This window comes from Rhinopithecus roxellana, chromosome 21 (assembly GCF_007565055.1).
Source record: "Rhinopithecus roxellana isolate Shanxi Qingling chromosome 21, ASM756505v1, whole genome shotgun sequence".
NCBI classification, from domain to species: Eukaryota; Metazoa; Chordata; class Mammalia; order Primates; family Cercopithecidae; genus Rhinopithecus; species Rhinopithecus roxellana.
In genome coordinates, this window is record NC_044569.1 from 74,590,355 (window position 1) to 74,615,150 (window position 24,796).

At 34.4% G+C, this 24,796-nt stretch overlaps 1 protein-coding gene across 1 annotated transcript in view; it reads right to left on the minus strand.

Moving 5' to 3' along the window:
- CDH2 (cadherin 2) overlaps positions 1 to 24,796 on the minus strand; it is a 222,683-nt gene that overhangs the window by 64,416 nt on the left and 133,471 nt on the right. The window lies entirely within an intron of this gene.

Below are 24,796 nucleotides of genomic sequence, written 5' to 3' on the forward strand. Positions count from 1 at the left end.
CCTATATCCTGCTTAGGTCAAAGGATAAAAATACAGTAGCATGAAACACAGAAGTTTTATTTTTATTTTATTATATTAAAGGCATTTTCATACTATGAAATGCCAGATGGTAGTTCTTTGCTGTGCCCTAGCACTTCCTTCTTCCAAAGCTTTCCCCTTCTTTTCATACTTCCTGGACACTGGGTCCTCAGGTGCACCTGCTTTTCACCCTGACATCTTTCACTGATATCTCCTCCCACCCTATTACAAACTTCCACTCACTCTTCAGTCCCAGGTCTAAAGTCACTCAAAGTAGAACAACCTCGTTTTTCTCAGTTTTCATGTAGTGTGATTTGAGTTTCTGCTACCTCAGTTTCTTAGTCATGTCTGACACTGCCTGGAAGAGGCAGTTCGGGGCAAGTGTTCTTAGTTATCTTGCATACCCTGCATACTTTCTGGCACACAGTCTTAATACATAATTTCTGAACAAATGCTTACAGGAAGAAAGCAATACATTTATTAATGTTGAATGCTTACTATGCTCTAGAATTGTAAGACCTTATGGTAATTAACAGGTAAATAATCTGCAAATTTCTATTCCTCCTAGTGCTTATAGTACTTCTATTAAGCAGTAACATTTTAAAACATTTTAAAACAAATAAAAATAAAGGTGTATCCCAAAATACATTTTAAATTAAAAAATGATGACAAGAGTAGACGAATTCAAAAAGGTTCAGTGTCTTATCTCTATCATACATGCAATGACTTCACACTTAAAAAAAAACTAGTGCTTTCTTAAATGCTATGACAGTTTATGTCTCAACAGGTAATAAAACAAAAATTAAACCATGAACTTGTGTAGAACTAGACAAATTCAAGATATTAAGAACAAAAATAAAAATATTCTCTAAGGAAGATTATTTCCTTTAAAGTCTTTAATTGTTCTTCTGAAGAAAAATTCCATGGGAATAGCAAGTAAAGGGATCAAATAAAAAGCGATTTTTTATTTCTGTAAACGTCTGATATTATGTTCCAGCCATAATTACATAGGATACTCTTTGGAATATAATTAATAGGGACATATTACAAAATATAATCAAATACACCTTGTGGTTTTCTCAAGGATCTAAGTGTTTATGAACCCTCCCACTGCACAAATGAGCTGCTGACAGTTCTTTTGCTGTCATTAGTATAAATTCACTGAGACGTGCACACAGCCACAGCCAAATAACAGGCATGCTTATTTCCCTTACTAACCATAAAATCCTTGATATATCAAGTCATAAAATACTTTAACTACTGAATATATTATTTTCCACATAATGCCATCTATATCATCTTTCATATTTCAATCATTTCAAAGTGAAAATAAAAGTTATATCTCAAACTAAATAATGTGAAGTCAAAATGTTTGTCTTTGGAGTAGAAGTATCTCAAAAGATATTTAATTACTCTATCTTCCATGCCTCATGATTTAAAAGTGAAAAATGGGAATCTTTTCTACAGAACAATGCCATCTACTGCTCATCTTTCATTAAAGACAAAAAATGAAAAGTAAAATTGTTTTTTGGAACCCTGCTGAGAAATAAAAAAAAGAGACTTTTGCCATCTTTTTGTAAAAAGAGTACTTTTTTATATTACAAGAGGAATTCATGGTCCTTAAAAACATAATCTGGATTAGAAAAATTATATACTCTTCTGCACACTTTTTTTGTTAACTGTGATCACTCTAGTATTATTAATTGTCATCCATAAACACCTGGACTGTTACATAAGCCTCCTGGGTAGTCTTCCCAGCTCCTGGTCATGGCACGCCCACTGCTAGACTAGACCCCTGATGTGATTTTCTCCTCCCTGCTTAAAATCTGTAACATTATATGTCAGATCTTTAACCCAGAGTACACTGTTCTCTTAATTCTTGGGTCACCTGGTCTCTTCAGTTTTACTTGCACCACTTTCTAATACATATACTGCCCAGTGAGTGAGGATGCAGTCATCCCCTACCTCATGCTGCTCTACCCCACAGGCTCATCATCTTACCTGGGACACTCTCCCATTTTCCATACCAAAGCTCTAGAGCCAGGCCATCATTTTGGGGGAAGAGTCGACCATGATGACTTTCACAAGATTTCAGCCTATGCCTTCATTTGGAACTGCTCTAAATTTTTTATTTGTATTTCCTATTCACTAAAACACATTGATACTTTATTTTTATAATAATAATAGTTATAATGATGGTTACTAGTAATTTCATATAAGTAGATCTTCTCTCCCTAAGCAGACTATAAACTCACTTTGGCTTCATGAGAGTTAAGTCTTGGTTCTTTTGTTTCTTACGACACTTAACGGTGACAGGAACAGTATAAGTGCTCATTAAATACCCATTAATATCTTACAACTTTTTCAAAAACTAGGAAATAGACTGGAACCTTAGAAGTACCCACAACCTACTATAGTAACATCTAGCATCACAAACAAATGAATAAACAAAACCCAGGGAATTCAAAAAATTCTTTTTATTAGGTTGTTGGTAGTAGAAGAAAATGAATTAATACTTGTGGAATGCCAGGCACTGAAAAAGACACTTAAGATTATGTCACATATGTTAACCTTAAAAATGACTCCTGAGGTGGGAATCACTGTTTCTGTTCTACAGATGAGGATGAAAACTTCAAGTCATCTATGCACATGGCTGTTTGATTTCCAGCTGTTTCTTCCCATACAAAAGCACAAAAGAATCTAAACTCATGACACAAATCACTGAAATCTAAGGCTTTAATATAAAACAATAAAATTAACAAAAACATCTGAAAAATGCATATGAAGAGAATGCCAAATTTAGACCTCTGAGAGTACCATAGTAAATAGCACATTAAAAAGAAACCTTTTTCTGTGTCTGAGATGATCATGTTATTTTTTGTTTTTAATTCTGTTTATATGGTGTATCACATTTATTGATTTGTAGATGTTAAACCATTCTTGCATCCCTGATATGAAACCCACCTGATCATGGTGGATTATCTTTTTGATATGCTGTTGTATTCTGTTGTAGCTATTATTTGATTGAGGATTTTTGCATCTATGTTCATCAGGGATATTGGTCTGTTGTAGTTTTCTTTCCTTTTTTTTTTTTTTTTGTTATGTCCCTTCCTGGTTAGGGTGATATTGGCTTCACAGAATGATTTAGGAAGAATTCCCTCTTTCTCTATCTTGTGGAATAGTGTCAGTAGGGTTGGTACTAATTATTTGAATGTCTGATAAAACTCAACTGTGAATCTGTCTGGTCCTTGACTTTTTTTTCCTTGGTAACTTTTAAATTACTACCTCAATCTTGCTGTTTGTTATTGGTCTGTTCAGAGTTTCTATTTCTTCCTGGTTTAATCTAGGAGGGTTGTAAACTTCCAGGAATTTATCCATCTCCTATATATTTCACAGTTTATGCATGTAAAGGTGTTCATAGTAGTCTTGAATGATCTTTTGTACTTCTGTGGTATTGGTTGTAATACCTCCTGTTTCGTTTCTAATTGAGCTTATTTGGATATTCTCTCTTCTTTTTTTGGTTAATCTCATTAATGGCCTATCAATTTTACTTATCTTTCAAAGAACCAGTTTTTTGTTTCATTTATCTTTTGTATGTTTTTTTTGGTTTCAACTGCATATAGTTGTGCTCTGATCTTGGTTATTTCTTTTCTTCTGCTGGGTTTGTGTTTGGTTTGTTTTTGTTTCTCTAGCTTCTTAACATATGACCTTAAAAAATCCAGCATCCCTTTATGATTAAAGCCCTCAGCAAAACTGGCATAGAAGGGAAATATCTTAAGGTAATAAAAGCCATCTATGACAAACCCACAGTTAACATTATACTGAATGGGGAAAAGTTGAAAGCATTCCCCCTCAACACTGGAACAAGACAAGGATGCTCACTTTCACTACTTCTATTCAACACAGTACTGGAAGTCCTAGTCAGAGCAATCAGACAAGAGAAAATAAAGGCCATCCAAATTGATAAAGAGGAAGTCAAACTGTCACTGTTTGCTGAAGACATGTGTACCTAGAAAACTCTAACTCATCCCAAAGCTCCTAGAACTGGTAAATTCGGCAATGTTTCAGGATACAAAATTAATGTACGCAAATCAGTAGCTCTGCTATACACCAACAGCGACCAAGCTGAGAATCAAATCAAGAACTCAACCCCTTTTACAATAGCTACAAAACAAAACAAAACAAAACAAAAAACATAGGAATATACTTAACAAAGAGGCAAAAGACCTCTACAAGGAAAATTACAAAACACTGCTGAAAAAAAATCACAGATGGCACAAACAAATGGAAGCACATACTATGCTCATGGATGGGTAGAATCAATATTGTGAAAATGACCGATGACCATACTGCTAAAAGCAAATCTACAAATTCAATGCAATTCCCATAAAAAATGCCACCATTATTCTTCACAGAACCTGAAAAAACAATCCTAAAATTCACGTGGGACCAAAAAAGAGCCTACATAGCCAAAGCAAGACTAAGCAGAAGGAACAAATCTGAAGGTATTCTATTACTTGACTTCAAACTATACTATAAGTCCACAGTCACCAAAAGAGCATGGTACTGGTATTAAAATAGGCATATAGACCAATGGAACAGAAATGTATGAAAAAAATGCTCAGTATCACTAATTATCAGGGAAATGCAAATCAAAACCACAATGTAATACCACCTCACTCTGCAAGAATGGTCATAATAAAAAACTAATATATGTTGGCATGGATGTAGTGAAAAGAAAACGCTTTTACACTGTTGGTGGGAATGGAAACTAGTATAATGATTATGGAAAAGAGTGTGGCAATTCCTTAAAGAACTAAAAGTAGATCTACCATTTGATCCAGCAAACCCACTTCAGAGTATCTACCCAAAGGAAAAGAAGTCATTACACGAAAAAGATACTTGCACACACACACACACATATATGTGTATATATACACATATATGTGTGTGTGTATACGTGTGTGTGTGTGTGTATATATATATATATTTTATATGCACACCATGGGATACTACTCAGCCATAAAAAGGAACAAACTAATGACATCTGCAGCAACCTGGGTGGAACTGGAGACCATTATTCAAAGTGATGTAACTCAGGAATGGAAAACTAAACCCTATGTTCTCACTCATAAGTGGGAGCTAAGCTGTGAGAATGCAAAGGTGTAAGAATGATGCAAAGGACTTTGGAGACTCAGGGAAAGGGTGGGAGCAGAGTGAGGAATGAAAGACTACACACTGGGTACATCGCACACTGCTCGGGTGATAGGTGCACCCAAATCTCAGAAATCACCACTAAAGAACTTATTCATGTAGCCAAACACTACCTGTTCCCCCAAAAACCTATTGAAATTTTTTGAAAAGAAAGAAAAGAAAGGGGGTGGGGGGGGAGAGAGAGAGAGAGAGAGAGAGAGAGAGAGAGAGAGAGAGAGAGAGAGAGAAAGAAAGAAAAGAAGAAAGAAAGAAAGAAAGAAAGAAAGAAAGAAAGAAAGAAAGAGAGAGAGAGAGAGAGAGAGAGAAAGAAAGAAAGAAAGAAAGAAAGAAAGAAAGAAAGAAAGAAAGAAAGAAAGAAAGAAAGAGAAAGAGAAAGAAAGAAAGAAAGAAAGAAAGAGAAGAGAAAGAAAGAAAGAAAGAAAAAGAAAAGGAAGGAAGGAGGGAGGGAAAGAGAGAAAGAAACAAAGAGAAAGGAAAGAAAGAAAGAAGAAAAGAAAAGAAAGAAAGAGAAGGAAAGAAAGGTGGGATAAGGGTGTGACAGACAGAAGAGGGGATTTCATAGTCACTGGCGCTTGTTCTATTAATGTTCTACTGTTACCTATTTGGATTCAGGTGTCACAGTGCTTCAGGGAGGGAAGGAAGGAGGCCTCTGCAAAAAATGCATTTGTAAAAAGTCACTTACTGCACATCCTATGAATGAGAAGAGGTTGACCTAAGTGAGTCTGACACTAGAGAAAACACTTTGGAGGAAAATGTATAAAGGTCAGTCATTTAAAGTCAATTAGTTTTTCTATCACCTCTGCCCCTAACCTATGACCAATATGAATTGGTTTACTATATCTGTTATGACAGTTTTCAGAGTTTTAAAAACAGGTGCTAATTCTCATGTGCTCAAGTATTACAATACACAAAATCTTTTGGCATTATTCAGGCTCTATGGAATGTGGTGTATTACATAATTCCCTTTGTACACTTAACCAGTTGGGTCAGTATCTTAGATAAAACTAAGTCAACTGAAAAAGTTCTCCTTGACGAAATATTAGTCCTGACTTGATCTTATGGTTTTGAAGCAATCCATGTATGGTACCTGGCTCATGATTATATGCTTCTTCCATGTGAATCATATTTTATTATGTGCAAGTCACACAAATAAAAAAGCTTTCAAATTTCAGTGGATAACATGTGAATTCCATTTATCATCCACGGGTTAAGGTTTATTGCCTGTTGTCTGGTTCACCTGTGACTTACATGCAGCTATGAATATCGTCTTGAATTTGAAAAGATTCACCTCTGCTCTAGGAACAAACACTAAAACTTACTCAAGTTGTTTATTTTACACAAACTTAAAAGTTAATAGGAAAAAAGTGGGAAACTGTTAAGTTACAGAATCTTAGGTATACAGTAATATATATATAATTTATAAATTATATATTTTTTAGATCACAGCCTTTCAGAAAGACTTTTAGGCTTAAAAATAAAAATAGTACACAGAAACAATGTGGAAGGGAGAGGATATACAAGGGACATGCTTTAATATTTTAATTAAACTTTGATGATGAAAATAAGGCTAATATCATGGACATTTGACTGCTGTAAGGAGAAATACATAATCCACTGGAGTCAACCTGTTTCTGTTATTATAATATTTTCCTTATGAATGGCAGGTACAGAACTCTGAGTAACATAATGAACAAGATTTTCAACTTTTATTTTTCAAAATATGAAGCAGTTTTATCATTTTTAATATATGGGCTTTCAAGAAGAGATGCTGTCAAATTTATCTTAAAATACAGGTGTAGGAGTGAAACTATTCTGTATGATGCTCTGATGGTAGATACATAGCACTATGTTTTTGGCAAAATCCATAGAGTTGTGTAACACAAAGAATGATCCCTACTGCAAACTAGAAACGTTAGTTAATAATAATGCATCATTATTTATTTGTCAACTGTAACAAATATACCACACTAATGCAGGATGTCACCAATAGAGGAACCAAGTACTGGGAGAGATATATGAAACTCTGTATTTCTGCTAACATAAAACTGGTCTAAGAAGTAAAGTTTATTAAGTTAAAAGAGTATAAGATTTCGTACAGATGATGGTCAAACATGCTAATTATCAGATGTATCTTAAAGGAATGGATGGTTATCTAGTTGTTAATATCCCTAATCTCTCACAAACATGACTTCCACTGAATTGCCTCAAGCTGGTATTAGTCAGAGTTGGATAATATAATTGAACCAATAATTTTATGTAATTATCCTAAGTATGAAGATACTGCGTTGACATTTAATGAAAGTTATGCTATTTTAACAGATACATGTAAACAATTAAAATTTTATTTCAAAAATGATCTTAAAATTTGGCTTGAGATCTTTTCCTGAGAGAACCTTCCTTTCACCAACATTAAATTTGCTTATGCTCAGATAATCTCAAGTAGAAACTCCAGAATATCATAACATAGGATAAAAGAAAATACACTTCCTTAGACAAATGAAATAACGGGCTTGATCCTCTGGATTAATTAAGCCTATACATGACTAAATGATTATGGCAAAAAAATTGTACTATTAAACAACAAATGTATTATTAGAGATATTGCATAGTTTACATACATCAGATGTAGTTACTGTGTTCTAGCCCACATAAAACTGTGTGAACATGATTAACATAAAATTAATTACCAGGGAAATAATTATTTTAAAGAAACTTTTTACTCTAAAGGCAATACCTCAAAATGATGTTAACCATAAAACCATAGTATCCTTATAAAATATTAACAAGAAACCACAGATCTTATATATTAAATGTATTAGCAGTTAATAGCACTACATAAACCAAATGAATGAAAATGCAAATATTCACATATGGTTTATAATTTTTGCTCAAATATTATACCATATTTAGAAACAATTATGTGAGAACACTAAAATATTTTCATGTCTAAATATACCTTTGACTTTTTATTTTTTTCCATACTAATTGCTATTTTCAAAGGCATTGAGAAAATAGAAATAGTTTCACAGTGTTAACAGAAATTTCTTTTCCACAGCCACAGAGCAGTATTTATTAATGAATGAGATTTCAATTAATGAAGGCATTAGGAGGGAGGAAGGTAGGGAGAAACTGTCTCACCAGTAAGTGTTTCACAGTGTTTTTACATATACATTCCAACGGAGGATGGTTACCACATAACAAATTTGCTCATAAATCTGAAAAAAATCTGCTTCAGTATCATTTTGCCACAATAGTTCCTTTCTAAATTTCATACAGGAACAATTTTTTTTTCTAGAATAATTTAGTTGCCATGTCAGGGCTTACCAATCCTTTTCACACATATACAATGGGACAGTTATAGAGACAGGTTGAGAATGAGCTCGGTGAAAAAAGTCATTCCATTATCTTTACAGCATATAATTATGATAAGAAAACAAATACAGAGTATTATGGAATATATAAATTCTTTAATATGTGTAAAATTTCCAACTAAAATATTTTTAAAATCTTTAATGACAAATTTGAGCTTGTGTTCACAAAATATCTTTGTATGTTTTCTGACTGAAATATCAAATTCTTAATTGCTATCAACGAAAACTTTATTCACAAGAGTTAGTGGGAGCAAAGGGCAGTATAGCATTTACCACGTTTTCTCCAAGTAATAGAAAGTTCTTTCTTGTCATGAGCTATGACGGCTAAATTTATTAAATTTCATGGTCCTTCTTTTACTTACAAGGGCAAATGTAATGTGGAAAGTCCTTCGGAAATGCAAACGTTTTTCAAAATTTTTCCTATTAAGTACTTCAAAATAATGAGTTTCAAACATCCACAGGGATTGCTCTAATAGTTTTAATACTGTTTTTTAGGTTTTCAATATAACACCAATAACACAAGTGAATCATTTTTATCCTTTTTTGAAAGTTTAACTTTTGCTTTGTATCTATAAACTGTGTGTGTGTAATATTTTTATATGGCCTTTGCAATTTTCAATTAAGTTCATTCAGGTGCTCCAAAATGTCTGGTAAGCAAGCTATCTTTTTCAAGGGAATAACTCTCCTTCAACAAATCTAAAGAGAGTAACATTGAAAACACACAATACATTTTTTTAATTAACTCTTGAAAAAAAGGTATTTTTTGGACAGCTTGTGTACATACTGGCAGATATCAGTAAATGTGATAATCTAATCCCTTACCTTTGAATAAAGCGGTAGCCATTTATTTAGATTCATATTTTCATATGAATTTATGTGAAATTATGATTTATGAGCAAACAAGAGCTGAGTACAAGAGCTGCTATGTGAGTAAAACTCATCTCAGATGAAACTCTTGATGTTTACACCTTCATATCATCTATAGCCTTTATATAGCTGCATGCCACTAGGGCCAGAGCATCAGCCTCATGTATGAATACTTTTATTTTATTTTGAGACAGAGTGTCGCTCTGTCACCCAGGCTGGAATGCAGTGGGGTGATCTTGGTTCACTGCAACCTTTGCCTGCCAGGCTCCAGTGATTCTCTTGCTTCAGCCTCCCAAGTAGCTGGGACTCCAGGCATGCACCACCACGCGCAGCTAATTGTTATTTTTTAGTAGAGACAAGGTTCTACCATGTTGGCCAGGCTGGTCTCAAACTCCTGGGCTCAAGTGATCCACCTGCCTCGGCCTCCCGAAGTGCTGGGATTACAGGCCAACTGCACCTGGCCAATATGAATATTTTAAAACATGAAATATGAGTATTTATTTGCCTCCTGGAATACATAATCTACAGAATTTGTTTTGATTTTTTCAGAATAAATAATGATCTTCAAGGATTCTAAAAAGTCTATTAATTAGCAAATATACTAAGGTCTTAAAGTCATCAATATACAATAAATGTTTAAATTTAATAATCTGTTTGATTAATGCTGTCACTACGATGTGTGACACGCCATCACTGCCTGTTCTGACAGTGTTATGCTAACCCGGCTTTTTTTCTACTTCTTCTGCTTCGTTTGTTTCCAGTCTACCACTGATAGTGAACATAGAGGCTGGTAAAATAAGAAATTCCATATAACAGGGAAGCACTTTGGCTAAAAGTATTACATGTGAAACCTTGTAAAAGATGGCTTTTAAAACTTGAGCATATAGTGCTCATATCTTTCTCATAAAGAAAGATTCTTACTTTTTGTGTAGGAGAATTCAAAACTACTTATGTCTAAGATGGCTGTTTTGGGGTAGAGTGCCACAAAAATTTGTCATGCAAGGAGCTTCACTTCATCACTTTTGCATGCAAATGAAATATTTACTCCATGTGTGAGAATAATTATAATGGCACATGAATTCCAATTTGAGAGAATCATCATTATATTGCCCAATTATCTTAATCATTTGAGAGATGGATTCTAGTGAGGCTCAGAGGTTTCAGCATTTATTTTCAAATTATCCTTTGAGATAATTTGGGAAAATAAACATATGTAGAAATGAAATCTAAAGACAAAACAGATTGCAGGCATGCACAAATCTAGAAAATCTATTTGTTAATAATATAAAGTATATATATAAATAATATAAATTATATGTATTTAAAATATATAGTTAAGACTATCTGCATTTTAAATGCTTTAATATAAAGCATATAAAAAACTTCTAACTTAAACATACAGCGATCTAAATTAGAATTTAATTTAGTAATTAAAAGTTAAAAATATATACAATATAATCATTTTCTACATTCCTAGATAACCAAACTGTATTTTGAAAACAATCAGTTTCTGGAACTTACTGTTCTCTTTAGTAATTTAGTGCCCAGAGATTTCAACTAATTTAATTGAAAGGAGTTTCTTTCTAAAAATGTCTATCTTAAACATAATATAAACACTTTAAACACTTTAATTTCAAAAACACACAAAACTAATCACTGATTTCCATTAATAATAAGACTTTTGACTAATTGTTAACCTTAAAATCCAATCAGAAGGAAAAAATAAATGAAAGCAAAGAAAGAGTAAAAAGAAAAAGGGAGGAAAGACAGAATAAGCAATTAAGAAAATTTACAAAATTAGTAATTTTCAGATACCACACAAAAACAGTAAATGACAATATTTGTATAACTTCTATTTTAGAATTAAATAGTAAAAATATCAGCAAAAAATACGTAAATTAAACTGAAAGATAAAATCAATACTTGCATAAAATCTTCACTGAGGATAAACACATGGGTATTAAAATCGTGATGAGATTAACTGAAGAAAATCGTGATGAGATTAACTGAAGAATTTTGATGGGAAAGTTGGGAAATTTTGTGGTGGTTGCTCCATGAGTGAGGTCTTAGTCAGGGAGATAATCTGGGGAAGTGTTATGCAGGAGACCTCTCTTGTGATCTACACAAGTCTTATTCAGAAGAATAACAGAAAATAATAGGCGGGGCATGGTGGCTCACGCCTGTAATCCCAGCACTTTGGGAGGCTGAGGTGGGAGGATTGCCTGAACTCAGGAGTTCGAGACCAGCCTGGGCAACACGTTGAAATCCCGTCTTTACTAAAATACAAAAAATTAGCCAGGCATGGCTGTGTACACCTGTAGTCCCAGCTACTCAGGAGGCTGAGGCAGGAGAATTGCTTGAATCCAGGAGGCAGAGGTTGCAGTGAGCCAAGATCACATCACTGCACTCCAACCTGGGTGACAGCGTGAGACTCAGTCTCCAAAAAAAAAAAAAGAAAATAATAAAAATAATAAGCATTTGCAATTGCAGGAAGTTTTCAGAGCAAGCCATAAGGGTATTTAAATATTATTATTATTTTTATTAATTTTTAATTGACATAATTATACGTACTTATAGGGTATGGTGTGGTGTTTTGATACATGTACATGTACTACAGTGATCAAATCAGGGTCATTACCATAGCCATCACTTTAAACATTTATCAGTTAGACAGGAAGGATAAGTTTCATAGTTCTATTATAGCACAGGGTAGCTATGGCAAATAACAATGGGGTATACAGTAGTGCATATACGATTTTGAATATTATCCCTTCAAATATTATTTTAACTGTTGTGAATTAATTTTTATCTGTTTTATTGTAAAAAGTCTTCACATTTTTAACACTATAAAAAAGCCCAAGGGCACATGAATTCTAATTTGACAGGATCATTATTATATTACCTAATTACTATCTTCATCATTCATGGGAGGAAATGGATTCTAGTGGCTAGGAAGTCACTAGACATCACTGACCAATAAGTGCTATGGGTCAATCAACAGCTTTATCAAAAGCCAGAAACCAGAATTTCTCTGTGAAACTTTAAATTGTAGAGAAAAGGCCAAATTCAGCTAGGCCTGGTCTAGTCTTTAGTCATGCTTTGTTTGTGCCATGTAGCATTTCAACAAAATAATTTCATTTTCTTTTGATCTTTCTACTTCCCCCTGGGAGGCCAGCTGATAAAACTAAGGCACCGATTTGCCCATAAAATGAGACCACTGAAGTTCTAGCCAAATCTTTTCCCACTATTGTCCGTTTACTTTCCATTACCAAAATTTCCTTCTAGTCTATTAATAATGTAAAGGCTATTTGGATCAAAACATAATGGTGGCTTGAACAGGCTGAGAAATCTTGGTTAATGTCTTTTGAACATGGTAGTAGATGTGGGGAGTAGGTATAAATTATAGACAGTCTTCCAGGGATCACAGCAGAATGACAGAGGTATCAAGGGCAGGCACTCCAAGATCTTGCTAGACCATCCATAACCTGACATCACCACCACTCCCCTAGAGATCATCCTCTTGATACCTGGAAATTATTCTCCTTTCTCAGCCCAAGGAGCTACCTGCTGATGGCCTGGAGGGCAAATGCTGTGCAACAGAAATACAATGTGAGCCATATATGTTATTTCATCAATTCTAGCAGCCACGTTAAAAACTAAAAACCAGTTGCGGTGAGTATCTGTAGCACACCGGTATCCCATTCATGGCATTCTAGCTCAGAAACATGGATCTACTTGCCATGCTGCTTAAACATTAGGCTCAATGTAAGCATTAGTGATGCTCAGAAGTATCTTCAGTTTTTCTCCCCTTCCTAGATATTCAGAAAGATTACACTTCTCATCTCCCTTGACATTAAGCCTGACCACATGGTCAACAAAATCAGCAAGTAGAAGGGACACATATCACTTTACAGCAGAAGCATTTAAAAGTTGATGCCCTCCTCCTCTGCAGTGGTCATTCTTTCTGGTAATTATGAAAGAACGGGCCAGCTGGAGGTAATACAAGATCAAGCCCACAGGATGAGTGACCACCCCATGGAGAGCTGCCCTGAGAATCATCCACACCTACAATGGACTTAGTATGAATATCAGTTTTTTTGTGTTAAACACAGAAAACTGGTGGTAACTGTTAGTGTAGCACATCCTAGCCCATCATGTCTAATAAGGCCTCAACTTGAGTGACCCACAAGACAGTAAAATTAGAACGAAAGTTCTATAAAAATGAAATAAATCAGAATCAAACTTATTGTAGGTTAAGTTCAAAAAACAAACTTTTAAAAATTACTACAAGTATTGATATTTCCCTACCAAGAAAGTTTTTATTATAATGTTCCCCAAAATACTACAAAGTCTATTAGGAGCTGCTATTTCATTTCCTTTTCAGGAGGTCATGTCATATTTAACTAACGTATATAAGTTGCCACAAATAAAAGAAAGAAATAATGTGCTATGATATTCTTCTTTAATACGAAACTGAAAAAAAAATCAAAACAGCAGTAGGGATGATACAGAAGAATGATTATGACATCAAAAATAAAAAATTTAGCTTTCAGTAGTCTAGTAATGCTATGCATACAATTTTATATATTAAAGTACTGGGAAAGCAGAAAGATTACTGCGTTCTCCCTTGTATACATTCTAATAACTCAAAAGTTTTTAAGCTGTTCTTCGCTTCATTGATATTCTTCCTCCAGGCATCTCTATGCTATGAAATTCAAAGAAAACTCTTTCTTTTGACAGAATCCAGCTAAAAATACATAAAATACCAGTGCTTAGGCAGAATTATTCTTTTATTATTCTTTTTTCTTTTGCAGAATGTACCCATTAACAAATTACACTGAAATATCACTACCTCTAATTAAACTAGTCTTTCAGAGTACAGGTGGTGTAGAAGCTCCCTTTTCCCAACTGTATCATTATTAGTCTCTGAAATTTGATGTAATTTAGTTAGCTCCACATTTCTGGCTACTTATGTCAACAAAGAAAGAAATCTAATTCCTAATTTTTAAAACAGGTTTTTGTTAACTTTGAAAGAAAAAGACTTTCAACATAAATTTTACTGAAAACAGAAATTTTGCTAATTGGCATTTTTAAATATACTACTCTAAAAGAAAAAAAAAAAGCTAAACTAAATTAAACCTGTTTCTCAATGAATTTCCACAATGTGGCCTCAAAATGTGCTACAGAAACCATTAAGAACAAATGTGTCCCCCGAGTAACCAACTTACTAAGATACAGGTAGCCCAAGGAACAAAAGGACGTTACAGTTTTGTGAAACTTGATTTTAAAAGAAGATATTCATAGAACATGATGTGCATTAAGCACACTAGCCCCACTGGTATGATGTGATTATCACAGTAACTAAAATTAAAGTACATTGGGCTATTAAGCTACTAAACTCCAAATCATTTGCTGACAGTAAAGTTACAAAACAACAGGGTAAGATTTCATCCTAAATACTTAATACAATTTAAGAAGTGCTTATTTTTTAGGAAAAAAAGGTCATGATCATACACGAAGAAATTATATATATATATATATATATATATATATATATAAAACAGTTCTTGAAAATTTACCATAATAATACATAACTGATAGTTTAAAAGGTGAATTCCCAGTATTTACTGCAAATCCAACAAAAAGATACATCAGATCACTAGCTGCTGGAAAGAACTTTGTAAGTTGAAAAGCTGTACTATTCAAGTAAACTGTAAGAATTTAACAAAAGAAATACACAAACCCCATTACTTCTAAAGGATACCTACATTTTCTGAACATTAGCAACCTGATGTGTATTAAGTATTTAATATACACAGAATTCCATGAAACCTTCAGCAATATTACTATTCTTTCACAAAGGCAATGAAGATATTCGAAGTCATGACATGAAATCTTTAAGCTGCCAACACAATTTAAGTACTAAAAACAATCAATACATTCTAATATAAGTTCACTGATGCCTTATTATTTGTGAAATATTATCACGTAACCAGGTAAAAATCATGGCTTCCCAATGCATCTTTTTATGATTATTTCAGTTCACTACTTTCCAACTTTTCAAAGAATTATTGTATAAACCCTAGAAAGCTGCTCTAGTAGGGAAGATATTCTCCCAAAAATCTATAGGGATAGGTAATATTTCTCAGACTCAGTTCAACTCACTCAGGTCTAACATACAGAGCCACAAAGAAAACAACCACAAGTAGTCTATGGCACATAATAAGAAATGGATTCCATTTTTAAAGTATTAACATAACAATAATAAAAGGCAATTTAAAGGTTACTTAATTTTATATACACGTATAAATGTTTGAGTTTGGGTAAGACTCTTAAAATGCCAGTTACTTTTATTTAGAAATTACATTTTATGCTTACTAGATTTTTATTAGTGTCTACAACTGTAGAACTGTAGTCATGTCAAAATGCCATCATTGGTTGTTTTTTTTTTTAAATCCTCTTGAAAAATGTTCCCTCTCTTTGTTATACCCTGAAATGAACATCTACATATGTGAACACACCAACTCAGCAATCTGAATAGTTGCTGCTTCAACTGACAATAATAACCCTTATTCTCATTAATGGGCTGACATTTCCTCTTGCAGAAATGATTACACTTCTATTTCACCATTCTCATTAATTACAACAAAGTGAATAGGATTAACTGCCATACACCATAACAGGATGGCCATCTCAGGTATGCTCCAGCTCCACATCACATGTTTTATCTGGAAAATGTCTTAGGTTGGTGCAAGGTTGCTCTAGGGTTCTGCCTAGGAGAATTCCACACAGACCCCTCCTGAGTGCTGCTAAGCACTCTTAGTCCAGCTGTTAGGTGTACTTGTAAAGGGTCAAGGTATCTTTAAATTTTTCAGAGGTAAAGAATTTTCACATTTAATTCTCCCTGTGTAAATATATAAACATGTATTAAAGGATTTCCATTACATTAACTAAAATGATGTCCAGGCAAGCATCCTGTGCAAGTATTATTTGCTCCCCATTTACATTTCTCAATCTGTATGTATTAGCTACAACAAATCGAGTTAGGCTAAAATAATATCCTTATCCTGTCCTGATAAATAGATGCAATAAGCAGACTAGTCTAAATTACATCCTTTGCCTAAAAGCCCTGGCATTATTAATGCTTCAGGATAATATATTAAAAATCCTATTTTTTTTGGAAAACTAACTTACAGTAGACATTTGACTTCCATAAGCATAAAAGTGAAGAAAAACAACAGATGTGGATAACTGGGACAATGACAGAAAAAAAACACACACGTAAACAGGAATAATGAAAAATTATTAAGCGTAAATTTTTTGTCTAAAAAAATGACTTTTTTTAAATGTAGGGATATAAAACCAAGGACATATAGAAATTAGGTCTGAAGACTTCCCGAGAGCACGGCATGGCACAATAGGTCCAGACTGCTGAAGTATCACCTTGTTCAAACACACAGCAATAATCATCAGATGTAAAAGTAAAAACAGACAGACAACAACAACAAAATACTGGCCAGGATCAAAAACAAGATAGTGTACCATAAATGAACTAGTGTAAATTGCTGACTGGATAGAGAACAAGTGGAGGACAAGCGGAAGTTCAGCCTTTGCAGGGTAAAGGAACGTGAAGGTGACAGGAAGCTGGTACAGCAGCTAGGATGCCACTTGACTCCAAGGATTGGGGCTTGGGCGAGGGCTGAGGATGGGCTTGAGCAAGGGTAGAATGAAAGAGAGATGAAAACAAAAATCTCATTCACAGTGAGCCTGAAATTCCCAAATCATTACATATAAAAAATCAAGTGCTTAAGAAAGCCAACAAAAATCAATAACCAGAACCTAACACACTGCAAAGGAAATTAATTCCCTGGGGTACTCTTCTGGTTTCCCCAACCCCATTGACGACTCCCTCTCCATCTCTTTCAGTGCCTTAGGGTTTAGATCATGACCTTCCCTGATCCACATTTTCATCCTAGGTAATTTCAAACAATCTTAAGGTTTTAAAAACCACCTGTACTAAGATGAATCTTGAATATGTATGTCTAAACCGTGACCACTGCAATGAGATCTAGACTCCTATATCTAACTGCCCGCTTGCCATCTCCACTTGGAAATCTAATAAGCAACTCAAACTATAGAGATGTGAAAGCCAACTCTGGGTTCACCCTCCTCCTGTACAACCAACTCCACCGTAGTTTCACCCTCCACCCAAATGCTCAGACTACAAGTCTAAGAGTTGAGTTTAACTCTTGTCTTACCAAAGTGTAATCCATTTGCAAGTTCTAACAGCTCCATTTCCAAAATATATCATCAATAGGACCAATTCTCATCACCTCCACAGCTAACATCTTACCTTCAGTCATTATTCAGCATAAGTCATAGATAGAAGGTTCTAACTGATCTCCTACTTCCACTCTTCATAACATCTACAGTGGCCTTTGAAAAACAAACTGGATCGTGCTCAAAAGGTTCCTACTACACACAGAACAAAATCCTTAACAAAGGCCCTGGCCCTTTAACCTCATCCTTCTTTACTCTTCTCCTAGCTCACTGGGTCTCTACAGTTACATATGTTTTCTTGTGATTCCTCCAACAAGCTAAATTGGGTCCTGCTTCAGGGCCTTGTTTGTATATTTGAAATATTGGACAATGGACGAGAAGGAAGAGGAAAGAACAGTGGAAGAGGGGAATCAAGAGAATTTGGAAAAACAGGCAGGAGATGAAATCCAGGTTAAAAAAAAAGAGATTAGGCTCATTTTTGTCTTTTATAGATTTTATAGCTAAAGTTCTTTTTCCTTAGTTTTTCCAACTTTCTTCCTTTTTCTTTAAGTATTCAATGGGTGATCAGAGCTGACTTGTCATCAAATCAGATAATGAATAAAACGAACATGAGATCTTGTTTTATTTTTCAGCTGGTTTTTCTGGAAATGAGTGATGTGAATAATCAGCTTCATAGGGGAGGGGTGCAGTATAGTACGCTCTTCAATAAAATCTAAACAGATAGAGAAGTGGCAGATAAAAGCGTTTTGATGTTGCAGTGTAGTTATTGGTCTGCTAACCATAACATGTAGCTATGGCCGAGATGCCCCAGATCACTCCTACAGTCTGAACTCTGACTGTATACCACACTCCTTCTCAAACAAATTTGAAAACTTGCACAAATAATGAACTAAATTCCAACTAGCTTCCCAGTAATATTAATATACAATGCCAACAACAACAGTCTGGTGTTGAGCCAGGGTTCACTCATAAATGTATTACGTCCACTCAAAACTGGGGACTAGGCACAAAGAAATCTGTGGGCTCAGCATCTGAACCGTCGATTATAACCCTGCTTCAAGGCGAATGTGTTGAATGACACATAAGAAAACAAGAACAAAGGTAAAGATTGTACCCACTTCCTCATATGCAACAGCACTGGGAACAGTATTACATTAACTTGTTTTTTACATATGTGTGAATTCATCTATCTGATATAAAAGTGTAGCATACAGTACTATACTCTGAACAGAATAAGTAATCAAATATTATTCTCATTACTACTGTTTCTAAGTCATGAGGTTCAGAATGTTTGTGATAAAATATCTCCTTTGGATATCATGTACAATGATTCAAATACTTTAAGTACTTTTAAAAAAATTATTTGCCAAAACCACAATGAGATACCATCTCACATCAGTTAGAATGGCGATAATCAAAAAGTCAGGAAACAACAGGTGCTGGAGAGGATGTGGAGAAATAGGAACACTTTTACACTGTTGGTGGGACTGTAAACTAGTTCAACCATTGTGGAAAACAGTGTGGCAATTCCTCAAGGATCTAGAACTAGAAATACCATTTGACCCAGCCATCCCATTACTGGGTATATACCCAAAGGATTATAAATCATGCTGCTATAAAGACACATGCACATGTATGTTTATTGCAGCACTATTCACAATAGCAAAGACTTGGAATCAACCCAAATGTCCATGAGTGACAGATTGAATTAAGAAAATGTGGCACATATACACCATGGAATACTATGCAGCCATAAAAAAGGATAAGTTCGTGTCCTTTGTAGGGACATGAATGCAGCTGGAAACCATTATTCTCAGCAAACTAACACAGGAACAGAAAACCAAACACTACATGTTCTCACTCATAGGTGGGAACTGAACAATGAGATCACTTGGACACAGGAAGGGGAACATCACACATCGGGGCCTATTGTGGAGAGCGAGGAGGAGGGAGGGATAGCATTAGGAGATATACCTAATGTAAATGACGAGTTAATGGGTGCAGCACACCAACATGGCACAAGTATACATATGTAACAAACCTGCACATTGTGCACATGTACCCTAGAACTTAAAAGTATAAAAAAAAAAAAATTGCTGTTTAGACAACGGTTTCCCACCTTTACAAGTAGCAAAACAAAAGGTCACAGAGCGTAAGTTTCCTGGTCACACTGAAAAGTGGTGGGTGGCACTGATGCCGGAAGCTCTTTGGAGCATCCTGGGAGGCACCCATTCAAATTTAGCACAGAGGAAAATTTCCGTTTCTTGTTGAACTTCCCCACACTCAATGAAAATGAACTACATGATTCCTAATCTACCATTTACGGTGAACATAGAGATGGACATGGCAAGGTCCCTTATCTCTAAGAGTTTAAATTTAGAGGGAAATGGCTTAAAAATAAATAACATAATGGGCAAAACTAACGTGCTTAATAATTGCATTTCAAGGGAGACAGGGAAATAACTGAAGATACAATGGAAGTGGCAGGTGGCTTCTGATCTGAGCACCAAAGAATAAACATAATCCCAGTAGGGTACAGACAAAAGGTGGCAGCTTTGGCATAAACAGGGGCATGAACGCCAGGCAGTGATGGTACATTCACAGAGGTATCAATACGTAGAGAAAGGGTGGTGTCTGGATCAGCACAGCAGTTCTTCCCTCGATGCCTCTGTTAATGAGTATTTGGGAAGTATTTTTTCAAGGACCAATTTGTTTGGCAAGGTTTTAGGACATATTATTTTTGTAGGGAGGGATTTTTATGAACTAATGTCTTTTATTGGGAAAACAGTCTCTAGGTAGGCTGAAATCCATTAGTCTGAAAGGAAAAATGTCGACAGAGGCACAAACTAAAGATCTAATTACTGATACACATGAGTGGTTCACTGAATTTAGGGGCTCTCTCTGTGTGTATGTGTATGCAAGTATATGTGTGTGTAACAGACACATCTGACAGCAATATTAAGTGTTAAAATTTAAATTCCGTTGTCAGTTTTGTACAAAAGCTTAGAATTTCCCCATTTTCTGATCCCGTGGGTCTGACATATTAATATGAGAAAGACCATTAGTGGCACTTTTGAAACACAGGCATCATTCAAAAATACACAATGTAATATACAAGATGTGATTATAAAGAAATAGGATTGATTCCACAAGTCACACAGAAAAATCAGATTCATTATATTACAGTCATGCCTTGTATAAATTATAGTCCAGCCAACAGAGGCACTAAACATGCACTTTAATTTGGAGTACAGTACAGAAGTAACTTCACTATCTAATGAGATGAATTATTAATAAATGCTAAGATACTAAAAAAAAAACATGCTTGTATTAAAAAGGCCAACGATAATCTTATGTATTTTACAAGTAATCTTCAATAAGCCACTATCATTTTATACTCAATTGAACCATACCCTCGATTAGTCTGATATAGTATACTTTTCTTTAAATTGCAAGAAATTACATTGATAATCATTTTTTATCAATTCTTTCCAGTTTGGTGCAAAAAAATTAAAAGAGCAATGAACTAAAAGCCAGTAAACCCAGTTGTGGTTGTGGTTGCACTGATAATAATCTCTCAACAGCTTTGGATCTTCATTTCTTCAGCTGTAATACGGAGGACTCTCACTAGATGACTACTCTGCTAATATCTCGTACAGCACTAAAACTATGCATACGCTATAGTCTAAAATTTGATATCTTAACAAGTACCCGAGTGAATATCACCAGTGAAAGTTGTGCTCACGTTCTGTTTGTTTTGTTCATGTTGAGCAGTCATTATGAAAAATACAAGGGTTTTTCTAAGGCGAAAAGCAAAGGAGAACACCTACAGGGATAAAATTATTTTAAATTTTTTTTCTGGTTTTTAAACAGCTATATATCCCAAAGAAAATTTTAAATCCAAATATCACATTCCAGGTAACTATAGATGAAAGAGCAGCAAGTGCTGCAAATAAAAAATCACAGTAATTATTCGGTTGTCATTCTTCCTTCCAATACATTAAAAAATTACATAGGCCTTAATGAATTTTAATTTATAATCTAGGTGCTTTTATTTTGCTAAAGTTTGTATGTCATCACAAAAAGAAAACAACAACAAGAAAAACAAAAACGAAACTCAGGCTTTTGAAACACAACTCCCTAGAATAGACCAGTGGCCTTTTTTGTATGAAACAGATTTCAGTCATTTCAACACTAAGGTGTCACAATGAGTATAAATCCTTGAAGTTCAAACAATACTATTCGTACTTCAAGTTCCAAATTCTATGTCTCATTCCCTGTAAAAGTAATGGATGTCAAATGGTAAAGGGAAAACTGTTTAGAGCACCATTCTTTAAAAGAGTTTTTTGACCTAATAAGGAATACAAAACAGGTGCAACTCTGGAAAATAAAATTAAACTTTCAAGACAAATAAGCACACAATCCATTATTTCTCTCGAGTTTATCTTTTTGGTAGGATCAATGCTCCTCAGGAAAGATTAACTGAAGACCTATGAAGTTCCTTAGGAGTTACGTGGCAAGCAAACCAGAAAAGGCTCTTCTTTAACCTTACATGACATAGTGTCTTTTTGAAAGTTTCTAACAAAATAAACTCATTCTTTATTCAGTTTTCTTATCAAAATGGCCATACACAGACATTCCACTCCAAGTTTTGGTTTCCAGTGAGTAGCATTCTTTCTCTCAGGTTCAGAGTCATTTGCTTTACTAGCCTATTTTACATATACGTACTACCTTTTGATAATTCTTTTCACGGACTACAGTTTAGAATTTAAAACAGGCAACTTTGCTGCATGTCTTATTGTTTTTCTAGGTGTTTTCAAACCCCTTGATGTTTGGTGAATTTTTACAAAATTAATGAGGTTAACCTTCATTTTTCAGACTTTCAAAGTTTCTTTATGTTAACACAGACCTCTCATTTAAGGATGACTCATATTCGTCTTGTTTAACTTTATTTTTAGGAAAATTTACTAAGCTCAAAGTAGATACAAAAAAGGAGATATATGTAATACCAATCACATTTATTAGATAACTAAATACAGGTTAATTCCACTTACAATAAATGAGAGACTTATGAAGATAGAAACCTCAACATTAAAATTTAAAGATATATTAATCATGTTTTTCATTGTATAAAGGTCCTTATCATAGCTGCATGGGAGTCTCTTGTCTTTTTCCGTTCCATGCCGAATATGTATGTCTCATTACAAGGTAGGCACTGTGAGCGAGTTGAAAATATACAAGTGAATGGGGAAAGTATTTCACCAGCAAGGAAGACACACTTGTATCTAAGAATTTCTGCAGTAAATTATATGAATTAAGATGAAGATCTACTTAGTGGGGATTAGGGAAATTAGGTTAAGAAATTTAAAAGCTGAAGTTGACATTTATATAACATAATAGAGTATCACAGAAAATATAAACTTTACCACAAAAAAAAAAATAGGCTTGTAAATGTTAATTTGCCTGCAGTTTGCAGAAGAATGTCTGCTATAATAAAAGGTGCAAATATAGTTTGTTGCTAACTATTATCAGCTAGATTTGAAAATGTATCCCTTGTTTTGAAACACAAATGTACAGCTCTCTAAGTCTACAACTCTAGAAAAGAGGAGTGAAATACAGCTTTTGTAACATTTCCTTTTTTTAGATCATCACCATCCCACCCCCATAAAATACATTTGTAGTTTTCTATGATTATGTTTTAGTTTGATTTTAGGATAACAGAAATTCACATAAGCATTAAATTCCTTGTTTAAAATATCAAATGTACTTTGTAGGTAAGTCTTCTCATTTTATGCTACTTTGTTTTCCAAGTTAACTAAATCACCATGATATGGAATGAATAAGGCAATTTTTGTTACCTGAAAGGAAAACATACAATTTTGCTTGGTTCTTTAATTTCTCAGTGAAGATACACACATAACGCCTTAATAAAAACATGCCATTGAGTTTCCATTTCCCATAATTCCTTCTGCTTAGTGAACAAAGTCATAATAGGTATGTCAGAATGAAAGCAGGGATAAAGTTCTTTTGAGCTGACGGAAATGCCGATGCAGCTTTTTATAACTGGAATACTGACCGTCAGCAAAACAGAGATTGGGTGGCTCAAACAGAGCCCTTATTACATCTGATTCACTGATCCCTTTCAAATTCTTGCCCCCAACCTTGGGCACAATACAAAACCTTTCTGAGCTCTGCTGGTGCTTTTGTCTGTTTGCAAAACAAAATACAACATAAGAATAAACTTTAAGGGAGTAAAACAGAACTTCTGTTTGGAAAAATCTCTCCCTTTTGGTTGTCTTAGATGCGTGTTCTATCTAGTGTTCTCAGCTAGTAACAATCCATCACTTGTTATTTAGCAATCTGTTAAGTAAAAACATCTATAGCTGTCCCAGCTTTTTCTCAAGAAGGAACTTGGGTGAAAAGTCAATAATATATGCTTTGCATACTCAGTAGCACTCAAAGTGCTTATAAGATAATCAACATTTGTAGGGAGTTGGTTTCATATCCTAAATTGGGTATGAATCCAAGATTAGATGTCAAAAAGAGTGTATCTGGGAGACTTGTTAAAATACAAAATCTCATAAATAAAGAAACGCATTTTATGTAAAATGAAAGATGCTCTAAGTGCAAACCATGCCTACAAATAATTTTGCTAATGGGTAGATACAAGATTCTCAAAGAGTGCTTCTTCTCCCAGATTTTTACACACCATGAAACTTTCTGAGGATTCAGATAGGCTGCCGGCATGAAGGTAGAGCTACCTTTAACAACGGGTGGTCAGATGTCTTGTTTTTAAACATTCCCCTTTTAACAATCAACTTTCTAGTTCACACCAAATGCTAAGGTGTTTGGTACAGCATAAGAATACTGTCGGAAGCAGTAAAATAACTTACAGAATACTTCGAGACAATGCTGAACCTTAGGATTCTGAGACGTGAGACTGGAAAGAAGTGAGTTCCAGTAAGTTGCAGAAATAACCAGAGTAGAAGAAAGAAGGCAATGACACCTCCAAGGAAAAGCAAAGCTAACCACTGCTTAACATATGG